We start from the raw sequence: 22,892 nt of genomic DNA, 5'->3' as shown, positions 1-22,892 counted from the left end.
GGATTCCCAGACCTGGGGCGGGGGGCCGGGTTCTGGAGGTATGCTGTTTTTGGTCGTGGAAGTTGTGTGGACTTGTGTGGGCTGCTTTTTGGATTGTTGATCTGAGAGCTCCTGGGGGGTTTGCCTGGTCATTCGTGCCGCCCTCCTACCGCGCAGCCGATTGAGCGCTGCTGCGGCAATTGTTTGTTTGTTGTCACTCAGCGGCCGCCATCGCAGGCGCGCTCGCTAGCCACGCCCCCTTGAGGCCACGCCCCCTACCCCGTTATAAGGCGCCACTCGCAAAATCTTGACAGAAACCAGATTCCCAGACCTGAGGCGGAAAGCCGGGTTCTGGAGGTATGCTATTTTTAATCGTAAAAATTGTGTAAACTTGTGTAAACTGCTTTTTAAATTGTTGATCTGAGAACTCCTAAAAAGCTTACCTGATCATTCATACCGCCCTTCTACCACGCAGCCGATTGAGCGCTGCTGCGGCAATTGTTTGTTTGTTGTCACTCAGCGGCCGCCATCGCAGGCGCGCTCGCTAGCCACGCCCCCTTGAGGCCATGCCCCCTACCCCGTTATAAGGCGCCACTCGCAAAATCTTGACAGAAACCAGATTCCCAGACCTGAGGCGGAAAGCCGGGTTCTGGAGGTACGCTATTTTTAATCGTAAAAATTGTGTAAACTTGTGTAAACTGCTTTTTAAATTGTTGATCTGAGAACTCCTAAAAAGCTTACCTGATCATTCATACCGCCCTCCTACCACGCAGCCGATTGAGCGCTGCTGCGGCAATTGTTTGTTTGTTGTCACTCAGCGGCCGCCATCGCAGGCGCGCTCGCTAGCCACGCCCCCTTGAGGCCACGCCCCCTCCACTTGCCTCATCATGTGCCTTGGCAGGAAGCGCAGCGGACGAGCGCAGCGGGAGCGCCGTTTGCGCGCCGAAGGCGCGCCTAAGGCAAGCCCGTCTGCGCCCGTCCGCACCTGGACGGGCCCAGGGACCAGGCATAATGAAGAACTCATTAGGTACTCCTCCCTAGAGTTGCACAACCCCGTTCTTCAACCCCTCGACCCAACCACTCATGCCCGCCTCAAGGCAAGCAACATTCTTTCTCACCATCACTCGCAGGAATCGGCCCCTATTTTTCCTTTAAACCCTAAAAACAATAAACCCCCCCCCCAAACCTAATTCCCGGACCCTCCGTTGTCTCTATCTTAACACCAGATCCTTGGTCAAACACCAACTTGATATATTCCTGCTCCTGAAAGCGGATAGCCCCGACATGCTCTTTGTCACTGAGACATGGCTCACTACAGACTCCCTGCCAGATATACTCTCGGCTTTACCATCAGATTATTACATCCTGTCTGCAAATAGAAAATCAGGAAAAGTCGGAGGAGGTGTTGCCGTTATCATTCATAAAGGCCTCATGTTCACCACCTTTCCTCCCCTAGACTTACCAGATTCGGATAACCTAGTCATCAAATCCGACACCGAGACAGGCACCATGGCGCTAGCATTGATATACCGGCCACCTACATCTATGCCTTCCTTTCCTGCCTCCTTGTCTGAGCAAATAGCAGGTCTAGTCGTCGACTATGACAAGGTCATGGTCATAGGAGATTTCAATTATTGGTACAACAACCCGGAAGCTGGGCCTCACGCCACAGAACTTTTTGAACTCCTCTCCAATTTAAACCTCCACCAACATGTCCTGATCCCCACCCATGAAAAAGGACATATCTTAGACCACATCTGGTCTCGCAATATTCCTACCTCTTGTCCTACGGCCTCACCATGCATATGGTCTGACCACAACTTATTGCAATTCACTATTACCATTCAGGGCCAGCTAAACAACCAAGCACCCCTGGGAGGGTTGGTCAGGAAATGGAGATCCCTAAACCTTCAAGATTTCCTCTCCACCCTGACCAACTCCATCCCTACCCAGGGATCAGACATCAATCTGATGGACACAGCACATACCGAATGGCTCTCCTCGGCATGCAATGAACATGCTCCCATTACCAAGTTCTCCCGCGCCCGTCGCATGGATGCTCACAAATGGTTTTCTGCTGACCTAAAAAAGCAGAAATTAGAACTTCGTCAACTAGAAAGGAAGTGGAGACACGGCTACCACGCCACAGACAGAGCACTATACAAGACAGCTCGCAAAAATTACAACGACTCTATCCTATCTGCCAAAGCCTCCTTCTTTTCTGACAAAATCTCTAACGCCAAAAACAAATCACGGGAAATCTTCAGAGTCGTCAACGACCTATGCAATGACGCCAGAACCTCTCCCTCTCAACCTGCTTCACAAACAATGTGCAACCTGCTTAACGACTTCTTCAAGGAGAAGATTGACATCATAAAAAACAGCATCCAAACCAACCATGCTGTAGCAGACAACCCGGATATCTGTAGAAATCCTAACACTCTTCAGGACATCCCCCCATCGATCCACCCAAATTACTGGAGCTAATGAACCGAGTTAAGTCGGGCTCACCCAACGATCCTTGCCCCCCGCATATTCTGAAAGAAGTCTATGCTGCACTCCCCCAGGGCATACTCCCTATTCTGAACACCTCCCTATCACGAGGAATAGTACCCGATTCCTTCAAAAATGCCACCCTGGTCCCTCTTATCAAGAAACCAGGTGCCGATCCCTCCAACCTCTCTAATTACCGCCCCATTTCCCTTCTCCCTTACGGTGCAAAGCTACTGGAAGCTTACGTAACCAGCTGCTTATCCAATTTCATCGAAACATCAGATTATTTGGAACCCAACCAAGCGGGATTCCGCCAGGCACACTCCACCGAGGCGGTGATCCTCGCCGTGCAGAACACCCTAAGGACCAATGCCGACAATGGAATCCATCAGGCCCTCGTACTACTCGATCTATCGGCCGCGTTTGACACGGTGGACCACACCATACTATTACACCGTGTCGAACAAGCCGGCCTTAGCGGCGCGGCTCTCTCTTGGATCAAGTCCTTCCTGACGGACAGATCCCAGGCTGTAAAGCTGGAGAATTTCACAGCCCCCACACTCCGAACCACTTGCGGTGTCCCACAGGGCTCCTCACTGTCCCCCCTCCTTTTTAATCTTTATCTCAAACCCCTACTGCATTCCCTGAAAAACAGAAAAGTCATCATATTTAACTACGCAGACGATTTGCAACTGGTATTTCCCCTCAACTCCCCAGACTCTGTCGAGGAATTCCAAAAGACCATGCTGCACATTCAGAGCTGGATGGACCGGAACCACCTTAAGCTGAACCCAGGAAAGACTGAGTTAGTACTCCCTAGCAACAGTGCACTCAGTTGGGGGCCCCACTTTTGGCCATCCTCGCTGGGCACACCTCCATCCCCCTCCCAGTCAGCCAAAAGCCTTGGGGTCACTCTTAGCGCCGATCTCTCTCTGAAGACCCAGGTCGGAACTGTGATTTCCTCCTGCTTCTTTCAGTTAAGAAAGATTTAAAAAATCGCTCATCTGCTGACCCACTCTGCCCTCATCCAGGTGGTGCTCGCATTGGTTCTCTCGCGGTTAGATTTCTCCAACTCCACCTACCTGGGCCTCCCCCTCACCATTGCTAAACGCCTGCAGATTGCTCAAAATCAAGCAGCCAGATTAATATTCAAGAGCAATCGCAGGAAGTCAGCCAAACCTTTGTTGGCCTCCCTCCACTGGCTTCCCATCACCCATCGGATCACTTTTAAGACAGGCTGCATAATCTTCAAGGCTCTTCACGGAAAGAGCCCCAGGTTCGTCAACCAACTCATTAACAAACATGAACCTACCCGCGAGCTTCGCTCTACCCATCTGTCCCTCCTCTCGGTGCCGACTTTTAAAAAGAAACGACTCGGCGGATCCAGCTTTGCATACCTCGCCCCAAAGACCTGGAACTCATTGCCCTTCCCCATCCGTAGCTGTACCAAGCTGACAGAGTTCAGACGAGCCTTGAAGACCTGGCTTTTCAAACAAGCGTACGGCTAGAGCATTACATCTTCTGCTCCCTCACTTACCATCTACCATCTGCTTTCTTCAGCGCCATGAAACCCCTGGGTGACCGCGCGCTTAACAAATTCCGTATAGAAATAGAAATAGAACACATTTTGGGATATCTAGTTTTATTGACCCCTCAGGTCATCATGTTAGGGATCTACAACCAAGACATGTTGTAGCAATGGCTGTTTTGCGGTTCTGTCTGGCCACGGTCTGGCTTGATCCGAATCCCCCGTCGGTACATGTTTGGTTTAGTAAATTATTATTTGTGTATCACTGGTAGATTTCTGTGTTCAGGAGAAGGGGAAGTAGGGCAAGGGTGAAAGGGGAAAATATTTGGGGATCATTAACTAAATAGCTAAATAAGGATGAACTCTCAGTAATGATTGGAAGTATTTACTCTTTAATTCTATTGTTACTTTAATTCTATTGTTATTTTCTCTCTTTTTCCCGTGGGGATCCACTTGGGTGGGAGGGTGGGAGGTGTAAATAATTTAAAAATTGGGTCATCGGATATGGTTTTTCTTTTTCTGAAAAGGAGGTTATGTTATATTGTATATCCATGTCTGATGCCCTAATAAAGATTTTGGAGAAGAAAAAAAATAGAAACTACACAACCTTCATGAAGGTTGGTATGATTAAACAGTAGGCTTTTGGGATTTTATTCAGAATTCTCTTACCAAAAGGTTTTTTCAGAAAAATTCTTCGTAAAAAGATTTTTCAAAAATGTTCTCCATGTGATATTTTGCAAAGTCTGAAAAAAACATTGAAACCTTTGCAAAATTTCAGCACAAAGGGAAGTTAGATTTTATTCAACGTTTGTCTTTATGCATTATGAATTGTCTAGTGCAGTACCTATGATTATTTTTTTTATATCAATAGCATCTAAGTTCCAGATGAGTCAGAGAGTCCTTAGTAAATAAGTTATACAGCTGAGTGTCTTCAGTTGACATGTTATAAATCAATGAGAGAGAGAGGGGAAAAAAAGAGTACACTCTCGGTCCCCCTGTTAGACTAATATAAACAACGTAAGAGTGTAAATTAGTAAAAAAACAAAAAAAGCCAAAAAGTATGGAACAGAGTGCGCAAATCAATTGGATTTGTATAGAAGGCCCTCACTCACCAACCTGGTTGGTGACATGCTTCATCATTGGGCCCCACCGGGTGAAGCCGAATGCCTCCCCGGTGTGCTACAACGCCAGATTTACTGTGAAGCTGTTTTTTTTTGTGAAGGTATGGTGAGTGTGGTAAATATTAAAAATGACCAGATTGTGTCTCACAATTTGTTTTTATTCTGTAGCCAATCAGACATATTAAAATTATCTGTAGGGAAAATTTACCAAATACATTGTTTGGCTATTTCCACTTAGAGTGGGGTCAACATGTTTCTGCCCTTGTCGTGTAATTTACTGGGCATTCGTTAGGACCATGGCAAAGTGTACCTCGGCCGTGTGGGCACGCTAAGGCCCACCCTGACCAGAGGACGTGAAAGTTAAAAAGTTGTGAAAAATTGTGTAAACAAACCAACAGGTTTGTGGGGTAGCCGCTATGTTAGAGGTGCCCAACCCATTCACATTCCAGCTCATCAGTTTCAGCCCCCTACCCCCCATCCCGAAAGAGAAAGAAGATCCAACCCCAGTAAGAATCCAGCACTTCGATCAGAAGGTATAACAATACATTGCCTTGCAGAAAAACAAACACACACCCCAACAGAACCCCTCTTCCCCCCCACAACATCCTGTTACAAACCCCCCACCCTGCACCCCTGCGTGAGACTAGAAAGCCACCCCAACTTGCATTGTGCCTGTCGCCCCCACATCTAACTAAGCTACTAAAAGTCAATCAGAGGAGGAAAGAGACCCACCAATAGCCACGCCACCCTCCGAATGTCACATCAAATCACATAACAGAATTAGCGAACCACAGTTCGAGGCTTACTAGAGACCCCAGAAACCAGACAACAGGGGCCTATTCCTGTTCCATCGATCCGCCTTCTGCCCCGCCAGACTGTTCCTCCTGTGCACGCTGGTTCGGCAGAGTGTCTAGCCAGTCGGCCACCACTTCCGGTCGATCGAAAAAATAAGTCCGCTCCGCATGTTCGATCCTCAACTTGGCAGGAAAAAGCATAGCGTACTTAAGGCCCATGTCACACAGTCTTCTCTTTACCCCTAGGAAACCAAGTCTCTGCTTCTGGACCGATTGGGTAAAGTCCGGGTAGAAGCTGATGGTAGTGTTCTCAAACTTCATAGGTCCTCCCATCCGTGAGGCCTGCAGGATAGCGTCTCTATCACGGAAATTCAAAATCCTTGCGATTATAGGCCGCGGTGGGGCACCCAACTTTGGTTTACCGCCCGGAACTCTATGGTCCCTTGGGTGCAAGGTGGCTAATAATTAGATCTTTGACGAAGAGGTCAGCTGCTGGATCTTCCGCCTTCTCCGGAACCTTGATGATACAGACATTGTTCCGCCTAGCCCTTCCTTCAAAATCCTCCAGACGACGCGTAAAGAGGTCATTGGAGGCCCTCAATTTGCGGACCTCCGTCTGCAGGTCAGCGACGTCACCCATCAGACTGGAAGTCTTAATGTGCAATGACTTATCTTTCTCGTTCGTTTTCGTCAAGTCCGTATGGATCAGGTTGACATCTATCGCCACAGTATCGAGCTTGTGGGCGAGAGTCTACTTTTGTTGCCCAAGGGAGGATTTGATCCCATCGATAGCGGCCATAACGTCCTGCAGGGTCAGCTCAGTTGCCGAAGTCGGTGGATCTCTCGTGTCCTCCAGCAACCTGCCCGGTCCACTGGGAGATCCCTTAGCCTGGGCATAGCGATCCATGATGTTAGTCTGGGTATAGCCACCCGGCCGAGTGGTCTTAGATTTCTGCTTTTCCCTCTCCGGTTTCCCCGCCATTGCGGGATGTAGACCGACTTGGAGCGGTTAGACTAAGTAGGAAGATGGCAGCCCCTGGGACCCTCGAGTGGAGGCCCAGCTTCAGCCAGAGGGCACAGGCCAAGTGTCCTCCCAAAACTGGCAATGCAATGAAAAAGCACACTCGAGTGCAACGCAGGATAACAGCCCTCGGCACGGGGGGGTCGTTCCCAGTCGAAGATCTCTCTGGAAGACAAATCGAAAGTGAAAGTCAACCGGACCGGTCGTCCCTGCCCCCTCAGGCCGATGTTATTCAACTACAGCTCGGGCACCATGCCAACTCCACAGTCGGGCATCACGGAGACGTAGGCCGCAATCTTCTGAGCACCACAAAACCGGTTCCCGGGGTCCGATTCGGAATCTGAATGCAGGTTTCGCCTCACCCCGTGACAAATCGAAAGTGAAAGTCAACCGGACCGGTCGTCCCTGCCCCCTCAGGCCGATGTTATTCAACTACAGCTCGGGCACCATGCCAACTCCACAGCCGGGCATCACGGAGACGTAGGCCGCAATCTTCTGAGCACCACAACACCGGTTCCCGGGGTCCGATTCGGAATCTGAATGCAGGTTTCGCCTCACCCGTGGTTCGTCTTCACGAAGACATCAATGAGGGACAGGATAGACGACAGGATAGATGCGGGAGGTCGCGATGGTCTCGGCAGCCCTGTGCTCACGCGGCCATCTTGGTTGCGCGTGAAGCTCCTCCTCTCCACTGTAAATATTTTTGTTTAAAATCCTAACAATGGATTACAAACGTTTCCGTAAAAAAATCAACTGATATGGCTGCATAGAGACCTAACTTAATCAACCTATTATCAAAACAAAATGGGAAGGGTGGGCTGTACATACTGAGATTGACCAAAGTGGGGTAATACATTTTGCAAAAAATTGAATTGTATTTGATCATGTTACAGGGGTGTGTTCTAAACATGGTATACACAGGGTAACACAAGTGTTTAAAGGAATGTAATGGAATGGTCTAAAAACATAGAGAGTTATAACTCTGTGTCACAAGCTTGTATGTAGCTTGATTAGGGAAAACTTTTGGACAGCAGAGAAGCCAAATGGGTATGTTTGAAAAGCCTATGCTCTTCATTAATGTATGTTCCTAGTCAGTGCTTTAAGTGGGCTGGGTCCTGCCAGTACTCAGCAATGGTAGTTATAAAAGGCAGGTGCTAATATGGGTCCTTATCTGGCTCTCCATTTTTTGCCCTCACCATCATGATGGAAAAGAATCTTAACTCTGCAGCAGTTCCACCCTTCAATTCCTTTGATGTAACTTCAAAGAGACTTATCATTTCAGTATGGATGCATTTTCAATAGTATATACAACCAGTCTATAGTTGTTGCTTGATTATCTTACACAACTAACATACATTGACAAAGCCATTAGTTGTGGCTTGTTGTAGCTGTAATCTTACTTGTGTTTATCTGGATGCAATGACAGAAGCAGCAAAATACCAGTTGGGCGGCACACTATGCTAGGCACAGATTTTTAGACTGTATGTTTTAAAGCCATTCCCTGAATAACATTGTCCACGCCGCTTTGAGAGACTCCCCAGATTTCCATCCCACTTTAAGCCCTGTTCCTAGTACTACATGCCCGACACACCATCAATAACAGCCCAGTGATAAAGGCTAGACGCTTACTGTTTTCCAATGTGGTGGCGAGGAGTAGACACAGGAGCCCTGCAGAACACGCGCAGTCTACTGTGAGCCACTTCTTGCACTATGGAGGTGCAGTTCAGCCACATAATAGTCTCATGATCTACATTCTCTTTGTACAAATGTGCGGGGCGTAAGGGGACTGGATGTGAGTTGGACTTGAGCACTATCACAGGCATTGCCCCATTAACATATGCCACAAGGCACTTATAGCAGCAGATTGACACTTTTCACAAGGAAGTGGGCAGTGACTAAGAGGGGCCAGAAAGCATGCACAGAAATCTACAAATATTAACATTGCACATGGCCTCAAGAATTTGCACAAACCAGCACCAGTCACAGAATAGAAACTTACTCTAATTCATTTTACAAACACTTACCTCCCACATTCTACAGTTGTTGGAGTCATTAGTGTTTCTATAATGCTATGCAGTGGGGTAAATGCCTTGGAATGCAGCACATTTGGTGAGGTGGTGGTGGTCTTAGGGAGGAGTGTGGTAGCCTGGTGATAATTTTCACAAGGTGGGTGGTTAAGTTCAGTATCACCAATTCAAACACAGGAATTCACAGTTTGATGGTCCAATATACAGTCTAGTTAGATCACGAAAAAGAAGCCCAAACTACTCTTCCAGTTATTGACGTATAAATTACAAATGAGCCAATTATCATTCATGCAATACACCAAAAGCCACAGAAAATATGCAGATTTGCGGTTGCAGCATATACCATGAAATCTCTGATTTGCTGCACTTGCACATAACTAGTAGAGTTCAGCAAAAAATGATTTGCTTCTAGCCAAACTGATCACAATTTACTGAAAACGCAGCACACTGTGTGTTGTCCAGAGGTGGCCACTTTGCTAAAGTTATATTGTATTTCATTTACTCTTTCCTGTATTAAGAGAAGTAGCAAGTACCAAGGAGGTGACAATTTTGCCATGTGAGTATTGTTCAGTTCCTGATTACCAAATAGGCAAAGTAGGCATCGGCCTATGGGTCCCACTCCTTTTAGGGGTCCCGTAAAAACAGATCAAAATAATATTGATTTGATCTTGAAATAAATTTACAATCAATCTTTCTGGAATTGTTTTCAAAAGATAGAAAAAATGAATCAACTCAAAGAAACAAAAATGCTACATTAAAGACTCTATAGAGAAAATATTGTATTCATCTAATGGACCCATTAACAACTTAAAGTACATAAACCAGAGACATCAGATTTCATTACAAGAACGGAGGCTACATTATGCATTATTCCTTTAATGCAGTCCAAGCAGCCGCTTACATCACAATATTAAAAGGTTCCAGAATAGAACAATAGCAACACATGAAAGGTATGAGCCATCAGCAATCTGCCTCTTTTAAATGCGGCTCCAAGCAGATAAGTTCATTTTCCTTCATTACCATTATTCATTTTTATCTCTATTTTGAAGTTCCCTTCTGTGTGGCTTAACCCCACCACCCTTTCTACTGCCTCTATACCGATCTCCAATTTACGGAGATCTCCCTACACCCCCTTCCCTAGTCCCATCCTTGCGTGACTGACCAGATTAACCTGCCTTTCCTTTCAGCTTCTGTACTATTTCTAATGTTTGTATAAATTTGAAGATTTTTAGATGTTTAATCGAACCGTAATATTTCGTTTTTTACTTAAACGATTATTCTTCAATTTCATCCTTGTTCTACTTCCTCATGCCATAATGAGCTTACCTAATGTCTTTGTTTAACTCCCGTTTATCACCTCTTTCCACCGATGCAGGCCGCGCACTCTAACGCGGCTCTGCATCGCTACCTTTTAATATTTCAGATTTTATCCGCAAGTTGTTATTGTTTTAAAAACTTATTCATAAAAAAGGGAGTTTTACCAGGAAATCCTCATTTAACTGGCCTTTTCAACATTCTATAACAAAATTAATTATAATAAGAGAGGAATTATTCTCTTGACATTCCTTCATCTATAATCCTTGTCACTATTATTAAGGGAAATCCTCCCTAATTATCTTCATTAAAGGGCTTTACCACTTTTTACAAGTTAACATTTCCTATATACCATGTTTGACTCAGACAAGGCTTCTGCCCCTACTCCTAACATAGACAACGAAGCCCTGCAAAAAATCCTTCATAAGGAATTGAGGTCCTGCATGTTTGAGACCTTAAGTCGGGTCATGTCCTCAAAAAGGTCACTCTCCGATGAGGACTAAATCTCAGAAATTCCAAACATCTACTCTGACAAGATCACTGAATTAAGGGGTAAAATACTTTAGAAAAGTAAAAACATTGAGAAGAGCAATATAGGAGGTCCAAGCACCTCATCAATTCAGGGAGGTCTTAGCACCTCTACTTCATGGAGGTCGTCACACCTCAAACTCCCAAGGTGTCCCTAGCGGCACAACTTATCTGGGTGTCCTTAGTGGCACAATTTATCTGGCGGCCTCTTTCTAGAAGCCCTATGGGAGGTCCTAGCACCTCAACTGACTTGGGAGATCTTAGCACCTCAGACATTGTGGGAGGTCCTCGCACCTCAAACATTACTGGTGTCCCTCGCTGCACGACTTTGATGGGTGTCCCTCGTAGCACAGAATTGACGGGTGTCCCTCGCGGCACAAAATTGACGGGTGTCCCCCGCGGCACAAACTACAATAGTGCTCAGAATGATGCAGATACTGACTCTGAGGAGGAGGAGACTTTCCAGAACCCCTATGACGAATTTGTCCTTGATTTGGATGATGAAGACCTTGATTTCAGCAACCAACTTGAGGTTGACTCGCCATCCTCCTCTAAAAATACTATCCTTAACCCCTTGGGCAAGGAAATGTACTCCCCACTCAACATCTCCCATCCCAATAGCTCTAAATGGTTTCCTCAAGACCATGTCACCCAATTTATCAAAAGATGGCTCAGGAATTCACTCGAAAGGGAGACTTGGAGCACCCTTAGATCCAAATGCCCTAGACCTTCCATTCAAGATAAGGTCTGCCCAACCCCCAACCTTGACCATGACCTAATCAAATTCCTATTTAAACTGGGCAAAGACCCAAGAAAAGGTCTAGAGAGATCCCTTAAGGGCTGCCAGGATCGCGTCCTCGACATCCTGGCGCCCCTTACCAGGAGTTTAGATTTGGCTGAGGAGTGTCACATCTCTCGCACCCCTCTTGACATTAACTTCATTAAAGATAGAAAAATCCCTGAAAGGGTGCCAAGACCGTTTTCTTGACGTACTGGGACCATTAGCCAGAATCCTAGATTCCGCAGAAGACAGCCACATTAACGGCACCCCTCTCAACACCAATCTTATCAGCAGTACAACGTGCCTCAATTCTACCCCCAGAGAATTAGAGGCCAATGCATCAGAGGATTTAGATCCTGTGGAACCTTCATCTCAAACAACCCTGCAAGTGAGAACTCTCTCCCTTCACCTTTTTCCCCCCAAAAAGTAGGTGGCAGACTCAAATACTTCCTTCACAATCGGAGATTGATCACTCAAGATCCTTGGTTCTTAAACACTGTCAATGGGTTTATGATAAATTTGACTTTGACTCACATTCCTTTACAAACATCTTTCTCAAGAGACATGCCTCTCTCTCCAGAGCAACAAAAAATAATAGAGGAGGAGATCTCCTCTATGCTTCAGAAAGGAGACATAATAGAAGTCCCATTAGAAGCTTTAAGATTTATAAGCACACTCTTTCTTGTAAAAAAGAAAGACAAAGGTTGGAGACCTGTCATAAACTTAGGAGAATTAAACAAATATTAGGTTTACAGACACTTCAAGATGGAGGGCATCCATCTCTTGAGGGATTTACCGCTAGAGGGAGACTGGCTAGTCAAACTAGATCTAAAGGATGCTTACTTCACCATTTCTATGGCTGAATCCCACCAACCCGTTCTTCAATTTGTCTGGAAAAATCACCTTTACGAATTTCAGGCTCTCCCCTTCGGACTCTCCTCTGTCCCTTGATGCTTCACCAAGGTCATGAGAGCTGTTGCCTCATCTCTAAGAATAAAGGGCATTCTTTTAATCATTTACTTATAATGTCTCAAGATCCTTCACAACTAGCCAAAGAACTGAAGACTGTGATGGATCACCTAGAAAGTTTAGAATTCATCATAAACAAAGATAAATCAATCCTGTCCCCTTCCAGATCTGTGGAGTTCCTAGGTTTCACAGTAGACACATTGAAATGTCTCCTTTTACTACCTTCAAAAAAGATTACCAAAATCAGGAAGGAAATAAGACACGTCCTGAAACAGCAATCTCTGAGAGAGCTAGCCAGGCTTCTGGGTCTCCTCTCCTCCTCCATCTAAGCCATCTTTCCCGGTCCCCTCAACTATCCGGCCCTCCAAAGGGTAAAGGTGAGAGCCCTAGGAACTGGCCTCTGGTACAAAGATCGGATCTGTCTGGATCAAGAAGCCAATTCGGAACTAGCCTGATGGCTGAGGAACCTAGACGCTTGGAACCGAAAAGCAATCATTGGTTCAGAACCAGAGTTTGTTTTAGAATCAGATGCGAACCTTCATGGCTGTGGAGCTTGCCTTCTCAATAAGGACACTGCTGGTATCTGGTCACAGGAGGAATCACCTCACCAAAATTATTTAGATCTAGCAGCTGGGCTTTACGCCCTCATGAGCGCAACAAATCTGCGGACCTCTCGAATCTACCAAAGAAACTTTGGATGTTCTGTCTGGAACATAAGATCGCTCTCAAAGCGGAACACCTTCCGGAGAAATCTAACATCTCTGCAGACTGGAACTCAAGATTCCTGCTAGATCACAGCAATTGGAAACTGAATGTTTCCGTGTTCAGTACCTTAAACAAGATCTGGGGCCCTCTAGAGATAGACTTATTTGCGAGCAGACTAACCTTTCAACTAGAGAACAACTTCAGCTGGACGCCCGACCTGGGTGCTCTAGCAGTCAACGCCTTACTACAATCCTGGAAAGGAGCCAAGGTGTACGCATTAACTCCCTTTGCCATGATTCAGAGAGCTCTTCAGATAGTGAGAGAGGATCAGTGCTTGCCAGTTCCTTGTCCTAATAACTCCCTTTGACTCCCAAGCATGGTTCCTCACCACTCTAGAACTAGCTTGCAACCCCCCTTCTTAATTCCTACCCTAGAGAATCTTCTTGCAGACGTTGACGGAGGAGTTCACCCCCTAATTCAGAACAAGAGTTTAACCCTTCTTGCCTCAAGAGTGTTAGGAGATCCAATGAAAACTCAGGACTTTCGGCAATGGCTGCAACTCTCCTCAGAGAGTATTGGGCCCCAGGCACTCGCTACTGATATAACAACGTATGGAGAATCTGGTTACGTTGGTGCCTTGAAAGGAACCTGAATTCCTTGGAAGCACCTATTGTTGACATAGTTAACTTCCTTGTTAAACAATTTGATAAGGGCCTCAGCTATAGACATAGAACTATCAATTGCTATAGATAGGCTATTTCTGCTGGTCATGTCCTTGTCAATGGTAAAACGGTAGGTAAAAATGTCATTGTTTGTAGAGTGATGAAAAGCATTCATTTAAGAAGACCTCGTAAACCTAAATATGAAAATCTTTGGCATGTCAAACTAATCCTTGATCTTTTCAATAACTGGCCTGTTAATACTCTCCTCAATAATAATTTTAAAAAAAGTTTCCATTAAGCTGGCTACTCTAAAATGCCTAATCTTATGCAGAAGGGTCTCTGATGTTAAAGCCCTGGAGATTATGAATAGATCTTTTAACATGTTTGGAGTCAAATTTGAGCTTTATAGAAGAACAAAGGCTATGTCTGATTTAATCTTTTACCCACGTTTTGATTTATGTCCAAAACTTTGCGTTGTGGACTGCATGAGAGACTATGATCGCAGAATGTTTGCTCTACGCCCTCAGGATGTTAACCAATTACTTATATCCACAAAGGCATAACCTCAACCTCTATTGCTAGATGGGTTAAGACTGTTATGAGTTTAGCAGGTATTGACTTAAAGAAATTTCAAGCTCACTCCCTTAGAGGGGTGCTATGGCCAGTAAATCTCTCTGGTCTGGAGGTAATTTGGACGACAATCTCAAAGCTGCTGACTGGTCAAATGCTAGCACCTTTGCACGTCATTATTGCAAGCCTATTGAACATATGTCTGCTGTTGTTTTACAAAGCTACCAACATGCATTATGTAGCCTCCTCTTGTAATGAAATTGCGATTCTCAAATTAACATGACTAGAGAATCTGGATTTCATTAAAGACACGGAGGCTGACATTATCCCTCCAAACCCACCCCTTGGTGGTTTTACAATGATTTAATACTGTTTTTGTTACAGTTTATTACTGTACTTTTTATTAACAGTGCTTGTTTCATCTCTTGTTCCTATTAGCTTTATAAGCTTGACACTATTTTTTACATTCAAGAGATATTTACTTCTTTCTCTTTTCAGGTAACGTTCTTTAACTGTGTGTCGTCTGGCCTTTGTTTTTACCTTCGTTCTTCCTTCTCCTTCATCCTGCTCATCAGAAGATTGTTTTGATGTTTTAAGTTTCATGAACTTATTTTCCTCCAGATTTAAAAAAGAGGCAGATTGCTGATGGCTCATGCCTTTCATGTGTTGCTATTGTTCTATTCTGGAACCTTTTAATATTGTGATGTAAGCGGCTCCTTGGACTGCATTAAAGGAATAATGCATAATGTCAGCCTCCGTATCTTTAATGAAATCCAGATTCTCTAGTCATGTTAATATGAGAATCGTAATTCACATAACAGTTATGTCTTTTAAAAGCTCATCTTCTGGCAGCTGTCAGTTTATAAAAATAATCCAGTGCAAACTACGTACGTGTAATGTACAGTAGTGATGGTCATCTCCATATAGTGGCCAACATACACATAAATTAGTTCAATGCTATCCCACTAAAGCGCGCTTGTGTGCAAGAGAAGCCCCAAGAAACTAAACTTTCTGTGAGTTAGTGTGTCACGAGTTCCTGCCAACTCCAGATCCTACGGAAAAATTGTCATCGATTTTCAATGACACAAGAACGACTGAACTCACTTGCCATTATGGCCACTGAATACGTATTGCAAAAAGAATGATATCCTGAGAGATTTCACCACAAACAAATTGAGGAAGTGAATATTTTAAGTTTTGTTGGTTTATTAAATAAAAAATAAAAAAAATGTTGTTTAATAACATTAATAATTGTTAATATTTAGTTTTGTGCAATAAAATTGATTTATTAAAATTGTTGGTCACTAAAATTAAAGACGTATTGGGAGTCAATTTGTGTGGGGGGCTCCCGAACTTTCGACTGCCTAGTGGCCTCTACAGGGTTTAATGGTATTGGCAATGGTAGTGTTGAGCACAGTTGACGGACTGCGATAATGCTTTATCGGCAGAAAAAAATATATATATATGTAGTTGAATGTTATTGAAACAGGATGGAACGAATGCTTCCTCCTTTGTTGTTAAAATATTTTTTACTTGAGCAGATTCATCCTACAGCACAAAAATTGTTGTCAAAGCAGCAGTTATATAATGTGGACACTTACGGCCTTATTTAGTATTTAGGTGATGCTCTACATGCTCCAGATGTGGGAAGAGATCCGGAGAAAGTACAGAATCTACCTTACAGAGAGAGTGACGTCCTGCAGAGAAAATAGCCTATATCTCAAAGATACTCTAGCCCTAGTAGAAGGGACGTCATTGGACCAAACCTACCGAATGCTAACTACATATGTTATCATCTAGTCTGGTTGTTAAGGCACGGCAGTTCCTGAGAAGGGGGTGGGTTCCTAGTGGTTATGGAGACATCAACACCATCTACTAGTGTGCTCATGTCCTGATGTAATGGTCGCTAGTAAACAGGCAAAAATAAATGTCCACCTTCACATAAGAAGTTCACTCATGTGATACTATTATTCTGATAGTAATGTGTGGTAAAGTGCAGTTAAAAGAAGCGCTTTGGTGTTACCTCCATACGTTTTTAACCAATTCCACAGATTATTTTTCATAAGATTGCGAACAGATGTAAAACAACATTATTTACCCTCTCACAAATTGAGTGAGATAAATAGCGATAGGGCAAGATTTCGGGCAGCCCATGACCATAGCCATAAAGAGAGTAATGAAGTGTGCTCATTCCCCCAGCCCTTTATGGGACTACAGACGAAAGAGAGGACACACCAGTAATGAGGAGCTCAGGACATTGATTCAAAAACTCGGTGCATCCCCGATGCCCCCAACCCAGTAGCTTCCGTGAGGCATCGTCTTTATTTTTATGGAAGATGGTGCATTCAGTCTGGAGTATTACAGTCCAGCTAGCCACTGGAATACATATTGACTTTCGCTCCCTAGGTTAGAAAATGACAGAATTGGTCATCCGATTTGCAGAGTAGAAAAAGTTTTCTCCTAGCAAACGATCTTGCCTAAGTAAAGTAAATACCATTTTTACCTACACCAATACCAAGACTTTCTTTGTATATCGATAAGGGAAATTTTCCAAAAATGGTAAATGTCTTGTCCTCTTCTAGAGGCCCTGGGGCCTTTCTGCACTCCAAATTGGGTGTACTGCACATTTACCATACACTAAAGCCCTTAGAATTTAGAGGAAATCCAAAATGTTGCCTCTTTTTATTCTTTGAGGTAAATAATTTTACTGTGCACGCATTAAATCCATTTATCATATACAATATTGGTTTACGGGGCTATTTTAATGGCAATGGGTGCTTACAGAAGCCATGTAGTCTAAACTTGTGGTAAACCCAAAACAGATGGTCAGAATTACAGAGATACTCCATTTATAACAGGAAATGAGTAATGGAGCCTTGTTTGCTACTGATTTTTAACTTTGCATGTTTCACTCAAAAAAATTCTAAGTTACAATTAAAGGGTTAATAAAATAATATTCCTTACCTTTCATGCAAAAAAAAAGATTAATTAATGGTTAATATAATTTTAAATGAGAGTTACTGAATGGATATTGACTATAGGCTGCATGTAAAATAAATAAGTAAATACATTTATAAAAAAAAGATTTATTGACATGCGATTACTTACATGGTGGTTCTGCAGGCCCTAGCAGGCTACTAACCTTGTGATGGCGCCTAATTGGAGTAAGTCACAATTTGTGACCTACCTTATTAATATTCATGAGGTAAGTCAGAATCAGAATTTGTATGAACTGACCTATTAGCACATAGCTTGTTTAGTCACATTATTTACTGGTCACAAATACGTCTTACAAATTGTGACCTGTAAATAGTACCCTGGCCACAAAATATTTCAGAGACCAGCTAAGTTTGAAAACTAGGACTGGCAAAACTGGTAGGTCTCACATGACTAACTCACTTAAGTGTTCATTTATTGGTAATAGATAACAATTAAATTGAGAAACAGTCACACATTTTATTTATAGAGCTTAGAAATGGCAGTACCGTAGTGTCAAGCACTATATTTAATAATATAAAGAGGCAGATATTCTGCGTAGAGAGAGGGCAGTATTATAAAGAGACTAACTGCTCTCCAATTACAAAGGAGGTCCTGTAAAGAGTGTCTGATGGATACAGGGAGATTGGAGAAGTGCACTCCAGGTTAAAGGACTAGAAGCATCATCCCTGGTTTACAACACACTATTTTAAATGTGATGAGAACATTTCCTGAGTTTCTGCAGACACATTTATAATCCTCATACATTTTCCCCATACAAGATTCTAAAGTAATTCTAAAGTAATTTTTAGGTCTCGCTGAGTCAGTGCGCATGCGCTGCTTGGAGAGACATTTAGTAGGGGATTTGGTAAGTGCTCCCAAAGCAGCGACCAGCTTGCTAGAACACGCAACAAGCACGCGCGCTGCTGTGCGCGCATCCCTTGCGTGTTTTAGTGTGTCATCGCGATCACTTTTGCTTTCACAGCGATCGTGATCGCGATAACTTTCGTGGCCAATGCTTATTGATCCTAGCCCCTTCCTTCATTCTGATACATCCTCCTACTTTAAACTCCATTGACGCTTGATGCGTTGTATACGTTTCACTTCCTGATAACGCGACTGTCACCACTTTCAGACCCGTAAGTCTATTTTGCCGACTTTGATGACAATTGTGGCCAATGCTTGTTATGATGCGGTTTAGAAATAATTTAAAGCGCATGGAGATGGTAAACATTAATTGCACAAGGATAGAGTCGATTTTAAATTATTTCAGGCAAGTCATGGTGAACCGTATACGCGCTTTTAGGTAATGCAATGTAGAGTGCCAACAAGAAAAGGATAATTTGACATGGTTGCAGGTAAATAAAACAAGCATTTGCAATGCAATAGGTCTCACATTATTAAAGTTTGAGCTATTGGCATTAATCAATAATGCAACACCGATAGCTCAAACTTTAATAATGCGGGACCTATTGCATTGCAAATGCTTGTTTTCTTTCTCAGTCAAATAAAACGAGGTTCTGAGTTCAGTGCTTTCTTTGCACCTTCCCATTGTTTCCTGCTACAGTGCATCCTTGTATGCTGCACACATACAAAGGAAGCGGATGCGGATTCACCGCTGCGGTGATAGAAAAGACCCCCTGCCAGATTAGGATGGCAGGGAGGTCATCTGCGGACGGGGAGACCGTCCGCCGCTTATCCGCCGTGGTCCCGCGGCGTAAAAGCTCTAATATGGTGGCGGTGTCTATCAGACACCGCCAGCCAAATTAGGATGCATGGGGAAACATGCTTTTCCACGGTGGGTGGTCTTTGGCGTTTGGGGGCCCGTTGCGGGCCCCCAGGGTGTCGGGGGGTGGGGGGTGCACATGGGGGGTACCTATGGTACCCCCCTGCATTTACGTGCACAAAGCAGCAGGCACCGCGCGGTGCCTGCCGCTTTGTGCATGTAAATGTTAAACATGCATTTTTAACCTTGCGGCGGGTGCTGCTTTAAGCAGCACCCGCCGCAAGGTTAAAGATACAGGATGTGACCACCAGGGTGGCGGTCACGTCCTAATTGCACTGGAGGGACCACCGCTGCCCCTGCGGACAGTCCCTCCACCTCGGGGGTGGCGGACGGACGCAGGTCCGCCCGCCATCCTAATAGGCCCCTGAGTTGCCATTGTGTTAAATATCACAATGGATTGGAATGCAGCCTGAGTTATTACCAGTGGCTGAATTAAATTCAAACATTCCACCCATCACTTTTTTTGTATGCTTCAATGCTTTTTTTGCAAGAAGCATATATACATATTGTCAGAAAAAGTCGCCACGACCGAATCAGTTCTAAACCAAACAACTAGTAGACAGTTACAACACTGCTTCAAATATGTAAAAACGTTCAAAGAGTGTCTGTATCCTCTCCAGGTGATACCCTTGACCGGTAAGTGTTTCCTGTGTATGCTGCTTTACCAGCAATTGTTCAATGCCTTTTGAGAGACTGCTGCTTGCTACATATACCCCAGGAGATAAACAAAGTAAAAACACTGTAAGGGTATTGTGTACCACTGTGACTACAAGGTCTGTTTAACCACCATAGAAAAGAATGTGTTGGCATAATTAGTGTTAATAACAATAACCACTTTTGCCGTTTCACATTCTTAACCCCTTAGCTGCTGAGGCTTTTCTGGCTCATGCACTGAGCCCTTCTTTTTAGGCCTCTCCTGGCGTTGCAGCACATGCGCTGCTTGCTTTGCGAGGCATGCAGTATAAACTGTAGCGTGGAAGCTTCTTGGAAGCGCCGCCCACTCTCCCCCCATCTTTTTGTTTGGCTTAGATCCTAAATGCTGCCTTCTGATTGGTTTTAGGCTTGTTAGTCCCTCATCCAGACGGCCATGTTGTTATTTGTATCCTTCCCTGGCTATTGGCCCCTTTACTCTAATACAATTTTCTTACCTGTGCTTCCCCTGCCCCCTCCCGCAGTCGATGACTTCTCGCCCACCCCTCTCACCCCCACTTCCGTATGTGCCTTCTTGGAGTCCCACACTCCCGTTTCCAATGCAATAGGTCTCGCGTACATACGAGTCCTATTGCATTGCAAATGCTTGTTTGTCGTGGGATTCGCTGGGTGAATTTGCACTCTTCTTTTGTCTTGCGCACTGCTGACGGATATGCCTGACCAAAACATGGAAGTCTCCAGAACACATGCGCAATACAGACGTCAGGCGGCCACCACCGTCGCCTGTCATGTTTGAAACAGCCTAGAAGGCGTTCCGCCCGCAGATGAATTAATGAATGAGTGCAGGCCGTGTCTCATTACCAGTAATTAGTACCACCCTGCCCCGTCTCATGCTTGGGGTTCAGATACTACAATAAAAATGTCTGATGCTCCCAGAAGTTGGAAGAACAGGGGAGGCCTGCACCAGAAGTCACAGTGAGTGCATGTGCTCGTGACAGGTGCGAGAGAATGCCGCTTTCATGCCTGAAGAACGATGCCCTGCTGTGGCGCCTGCAACGCGTTGGCCTGTGCTGCCCTGCTCAGGCACCTGCAGTGCTGCCCTGCTGTCTATGGGAAGCAGCGTGCTGTGACTGTGCTGCCTGCTGCCTATGGGATGCAGCATGTTCTGACTGACCTGCCTGCTGCCTATGGGAAGCAGAGTGCTGTGATTGTGCTGCCTATGGGAAGCAACCTGCTGTGCTGCCCTTCTGCCTATGGGAAGCAGCCTCTTGTGGTTGTGCTGCCTGTTGCCGATGGGAAGGGTCCTGCTGTTAAGCTACAGCAGCCTCAGATGTGCCCTTGGATGCCGCTTGCAGTGAAGGTACAGTGAAGGTACAGTGAAGGTACATCTATGCTTCCTGTGATAGATGCTGTGCAGTGATGGGGCAGGTAGTGCACCATCGCTCCAGGGATGAGCAGCTGGAGTAACTTCATGGGCCATTCTGCCGTGATAGTGCACCCGTTGTCCCTGCAGGCAGCTGCTTACTCTGCTGATCCGGTGGAAGTGCCTGTGGAGGAGAGAGGTGGGTGCAAGGTACCGTGATGGTACAGTGAAAGTCCTGTTGTGATTTGATGGAAGTGATTGTTTACTCTATTGATGCAGTTGTGTTAGTTATGGGAGGGTATGTGTTTTAGCTGTAGTTTTGGTGTCTATGGGGGCATTGAGCTGCGATTATGCAGTTGTAGTGCCTGCATGGGGCAATTTTCTATGATGGTGCAGCGGTGATGCTTGTTTAAGACAGAGCCCTGTGATAATTGAACATTGGGGGGCACTGTTGTGCGATGGTGTACGTGTGGCACACTGGGTAAGAAATGTGGTGTGGCAGTCTTTAATCAGAGGTGATGGCTGTCTGTGAAAGGCAAAGAACTGTAATGTGGCAATGGAGATGTCATTGGTGCCAGTTGGGGAAATGTACTATAATGGCGAACTGCTGGTACCTGTGGGAGGAATGATGTTCCAGTGGCTTCTTAGGGCAATTACTGTACCATTGATGGTGGGTGTTTCTGTATTACGTAATTATAGGATCCTGTCCATGCAATTAAGTTTGAGTGTCCACGCTGCCCTCCTTTGTCTACCAAAGATAGCCAGTGGATTTGGTGCTTCAATTGTGATTCATAAGATTATAAGGCTCAGGATACAATGTCATGCCTATCTAATGGTGAAACTATGCAGAGAAGGTCACCCTTGTAATGTCCCTCTCTTTGCCGTGCCCACTATCCCTCCTGTTTTGTTGACCTAGACCTAATTGGGTAATTTTTAAGGCACACACAGTGGTCAGTAAAGACACATCCATATTGGATAATATTTCTTTTAGTGCTACAGTGCCCTCAGGGAAGGTTTATTTGCTATGTAACACTCTATATTAGTGCAGTTAAAGGCTGTCATCTTTCCTCCTCGGCGCTCTCCCCACTCGTTCCTGCCCCCACCACTGGCTTTTCATTCTTTCCTCTCTCCTCATTGCTTACCAGTCCCCCGAACCGCCCTACCTTGCTGCAGTAAGTAGAAAGCTGAGCAGGGCTAGGAAGGCGGAGAACAAGTGTGTGAGCTTGCTAGGTTGTTTAAATTATTTGCTTTGTCAATAGTAGCTAGTTACAGATAATAAATAAGCACCATATATGGCTTTCTTGTATATAACATTAAAAATGCTTTAGGTCTAACATGATGATACTCTAAAACAACTAAAACAAGTTTCTTTAAAGTTATATCAAGAGCAGTGAAAGGTGGTACTGCTAGAACTGTAAATGTTTCAGCACCCAGGCTAATATGCTGCATAGCTAAATACATATAAGGTCCCAAAGGCAAGACCAATTGCCAATGCAAATGCTTATTTATGCTTGTGGCCAGTGGTTAGTTCGCACAAAAATAAGTGCCGGGGCTCTCATCAAGAGGTAGCTTGCATCTGCTTATTTCTCCTGTTAGCACCACCTAAAACAGAACCAATTACTAA

Source organism: Lissotriton helveticus, chromosome 2_1 (genome assembly GCF_964261635.1).
Source record: "Lissotriton helveticus chromosome 2_1, aLisHel1.1, whole genome shotgun sequence".
In the NCBI taxonomy this organism is placed as follows: domain Eukaryota; kingdom Metazoa; phylum Chordata; class Amphibia; order Caudata; family Salamandridae; genus Lissotriton; species Lissotriton helveticus.
This window is presented reverse-complemented; position numbering follows the sequence as displayed.